The sequence below is a fragment of the Mustela lutreola genome, chromosome X, assembly GCF_030435805.1.
Source record: "Mustela lutreola isolate mMusLut2 chromosome X, mMusLut2.pri, whole genome shotgun sequence".
NCBI lineage: Eukaryota > Metazoa > Chordata > Mammalia > Carnivora > Mustelidae > Mustela > Mustela lutreola.
In genome coordinates, this window is record NC_081308.1 from 39,703,946 (window position 1) to 39,708,713 (window position 4,768).

A 4,768-nucleotide genomic window follows, 5' to 3' on the forward strand; every position below is an offset into this window, starting at 1 on the left:
ATATATCATACAACATGGATGAATCTTGAAAACATTTTATACTAAATGTAAGAAGCCAGTCACAATTGAGGTGCCTGGGTGACTCAGTTATTAGGTGTCTGCCTTTGGCTCAGGTCATGATCCCAGGGTCCTGGGATTGAGTCCCTCATGGGACTCCCTGCTTAGTGGGAAGCCTGCTTCTTCCTCTCCCCCTCACCCTGCCTGTGTTCCATCTCTCGCTGTGTGTCTGTCAAATAAATAGATCAAATCTTTAAAAAAATCCAGTCACAAAAAACCTCGTATTGTACGAGTCCATTTATATAAAATGCCCCAAATAAGCAAATTCATAGAGTCAGAAAGTAGATTAGTGGCTGCCTAAGGCAGGGGGAAGATTGGGTTGGATAGTGAAGGCTGAAGGGTTCAGTGTTTCTTTTGGAGGTGATGCAAATATTCTAAGATTGAGAGTGGTAATGGTTGCACACTTCTGTGAATATATTGAGTTGTACACTTCAAATTGGTAAATTTCATGGCTTTTGAATTATATCTCAATAAACTTCTTACCAAATAAATAGAAAAGCTAAATAGACCTATAATAAGTAAAAAGATTAAAGTAGTAATTAAAATTCTTCTCAAAAGGAAAAGCATCAGTCCAGAGGGCTTCATTGACAAGTTTTCTCAAATATTTAAAGAAATAATGTCATTCTTTCACAAACTCTTTCATACAAAAAAAGAGGAGGAGACACATTTCAATTAATTCTATGAGAACAATATTACCCTAACACCAAAGCCAGACAAAGATATCAGAAGAAAGAAAGATCACAGACCAATATCTCATGAACATAGATGCAAAAACGTTTAAGAAAATATTAGCAAACTGAACCTAACAAGATACAAAAAGGAGTATGCATCCTGGCAAAGTTATCTCAGGAATACAAAGGTAATTTAACATTCAAAAATCAACTAATGTAATATACCTTATTAATAAAAGTTAAAAAGCCACAGGATCAGCTCAATATAGTAGCCAACATAGCATCTGACAAACAACAATTCATGGGAGAAAAAAATGTCAAGAAACTTGGATAGAAGGAAATCTTCTTCAACCTGATAAAGGACATCTATGAAAAACCCACAGCTAACATCACACTGAATGATGAAAGACTGAATGCTTTCCCAAGGTGAGGGAAAAGGCAAGTAAATCTGCTCTCACCAATTTTATTCCATGATTGTAGTTAAGATTTGGGTCATTTCCATAAGGCAAGGAAATGAAAAAACTCCCAGCAGGCTTTTTTTTTTTTTTTTTAAATGGGGGTGTGTGGTCTTTTGTCTGTGTTCATTGCCATTTCTGGGGTAAAAAAAAAAACACATGGAACTCACCACCAGGTCATTCTTTAGGGCCCTAGGCCTCTGGCTGATCAGCTACCTTTTCTCTACCTTTTAAAGTCACCTTATACTTGTTTTTTTAATCAATATTTAGAGTTTCAGTCTTCACTCAGTGGGAGGAATAGGAAGAAGTGCATATCTTCCATCTTGGTCTGTAACCAAAAGTCTGGACTATTTACCTTTTATTAAAATTTTTATTTTGGAATAATTTTAGATTATTCAGAAAAGTTACAAAGGTAGTACAGTATAGTTCTTTTATATCCTTCATCCAGTTCTCCCTAATGTGAACATCATACATAACTATGGTATCTTTTTACAACTAAGGAATTAATATTGGTACAGTCCTACTAACTAAACTCCAGACTATTCACATTTCACCAGTTTTTCCACTAATATCTTTTTGCTGTTATAGGATCCACTCCAAGATACTACACTATATTTAGTCATCATGTCTGCTTAGTCTCTTCTGATCTGTGACAATTTTTCAGTCTTTCCTTGCTTTTTTTTTAAATGACCTTAAAACTTTTGAATCTACTGTGAAGTTCTAGAAAGATAAGAAACTGGCTACATAAAGAGCCTCCAGGGAGAGCAAACTAGGTAGTTTTGGGCCAGGGGCGGGAGGAAGACTTTTCTCTGTCTACCCTTTAGTTGTGTGCCTTTTGAATTTTATATTCTCAATAACCATGAAGGTGCTGATGTACTACCAGAATTGTTGATAAGAATAATAAAACAATATATATTCTGTTTATATGTATATAATAGTAATTTATATTGGTATTAACTCATGAATATTTATCTTAGTTTTGGAGTTTAAATCCAATGCTATTATTATTTATTTTGTTGCTCAAATTGTTTCAGCTTTGGCCATTGGGATCCCATTCAAATTGGCTCTTGTGTACTTTTGACAACTCCCCTTGCATTTTTTTTCAGCACTTCTGAGTTTTTTTGGCACCACAAAAGGCTCCAAGCTCATCTTGTATTTACTTTGTCTTAGACTCCTAAGAGCCCCAATTCCTTTGATTGAAGAATGGTGTTAGAAACCAAGATCTGGGTGATAGGTAGGCTCTTGGCCACTGGGATGTCACTGTTTCTAGGCCCTCTAAAATTACAGAACTAGAAAATATATGTGTGTGTGCTAATACATGAATACACATGCATCCATAATTCTATCTATATTGTATGTTAAATATAAACACGAGTTCATTCACATACAAAACGATATAAGGAAATTCATGCAAAAAATTAAAATCAAGGGGTGCCTGGACAGCTCAGTTGGTTAAATATCTGCCTTCGGCTTAGGCCATGATCCCAGAATCCTAGGATCAAGCCCCACCTTGGGGTCCCTGCTTAGCAGGGAGTCTGCTTTTCCCTCTCCCTTTGCCCCTCCCCCCACTTGTGCTCACTCTCTCTTTCAAATAAATAAAAACTTAAAAAAAATTGAAATTATGCCTTGCCATCCCAATCTTCTACAATTTCTTCATCTATAACAAAAAAAAAATTGGTTACATGCATACATACATACATACATACATACATAAATGTGAGTTCAGTTTAGCTTTCTGCCCTTCCCCTTTGTATATTTGTAACTACTTACTCTGGTACATGGTACCAGAGGCTCCTATTATCGATAATTTATTTATGTATTTGTTCAGTGCTCTAATACATGTAAAATAATTTCAGAATTATTATCCTAGAACCCTGTGAGGAAAAAAAAAAAACTTTCCAAACTAGAATACAATATTTACATATAGTTCTCTTTGTAGTCTGAGTAATTGAAACACTGTTTCCTGAAGTTATTTTGATGCGCTCCCTTGTTTTATTTTTTCCAGTTTTATTGAGAAATAGTTGACGTACACTGCTGTATAAGTTTAAGGTATACAACATGATGGTTTAGTTTACATATGTTGTGAAAAGACTACTGTAATAGTTCATCTTCTCATATAAATGCAATAAAAAGAAAAGAAAGGAAAAGAAAACAACTCTTCTTGTAACGAGAATTCTTGCTTCTTTTATCCCCACCCATCCGTGAGGTTTTGGCATACATTTGTAATACAGTTAGATTCTCTTGTCACAGTCGGTATTCCATCCATTTGTGACTTGACTCCATGACCACAGAGCTCCCCTGATACCTTTACTGATTTTTAAAAATTTGTATACAGTAAAGTTCACTCTCTATGGGTAGAGTCATGTATCTGCCAACTTGGGACAGTTCAATCACTCTAAAATTTTTCCTTTATTTTCTCCCCACTCCCCCACTCCCCTCCCAGTCTAGGACCATTCTGAAGGGCTGGTTTCCAAGTCTGAAAAAACCATAATGTTGAAACTGCTGAGGTTAGTGACTACTGGGGGTACAAGAGAACAGAAATATATTTCTTCTTTCTGGCTGCCCTCTAGAGGCTAAATGAGAAGCCTGCAACTACTCCCAGAAGAAACAAAAGAAGGTCCGTAATCTTCAGTTGGACTTTTGCCTTTTTCATATGCCATATTACACTTGTTTAAGTAGCAAATGGCTTGACTTACTCTTCAAGCAGCCCTGTTAAAGAACAGAGAGGACATCTATACATTTGAATAGAGACTTTGTAATTGACAATCAAATAGGTATATCATTTTACTTACAAGCCACTGAATTCAACTGAAAACATTTCATTCCGCACTTGTGCATTTCTAGATATTAGTGAGATTAGTTTATGATTTTTTTCTTTTGTTATCCTTGTTCAGGTTTTGGTATAAGGATTTTGCTCCTGTTGAGAAATACATGAAGTTAGAATTCTGTAAAGATGACAGATTTGATGTAGGTAGCAACCCAAATTTAGTCTGCTTCTAGATCCAATAGTTGGGGGTGAGTGAGGTTGTGATCTTCATGGACGTCTCAGATGGAAGAACTTGGGGTGTATCTTTCTCTTGGGTGGACTGGTTAAGCCTTGGAAACCAGAGTGGGAGAGCCCCAGTGAGGGGAGTAGAATGAGGCAGTTACTGGAAAACATTCAGGCCACCAAGACGTGGAACTCAAGGTTGGAGGAAGGGGGACTGATGTTGGATCCCCTCAGGTGGGTTTCATTGTCTGGGCTTCCAAGATATCAACAGGAGCTAAGAGGGTAGACTGTGACTTCTCTCATGCCTGAGTCTGAGGAGGTGTGAGGAGGTCTAAGAGCAGGAAGGTTTTCTCCTGGCCTTCAGTGGGGGTACTGATAGCCTGCCTGTTGCTATGGGGAGCTCCTGAAAGGTGAGACCACTTTGTCTTCCACTACTTTGAGGCCTACTCCCCTTGTACTTTAATAACTGGACCTTGGCTCCAAGTAGAACTAGCACATCTGAGGAGGTCCAAGAAAGCAGAGAAAGAAGATCAGTTGGAACAAGGATAACACATGTCCAACAAAGCTTGTTGAAGAGAACCACTTGAGTCAAAAAA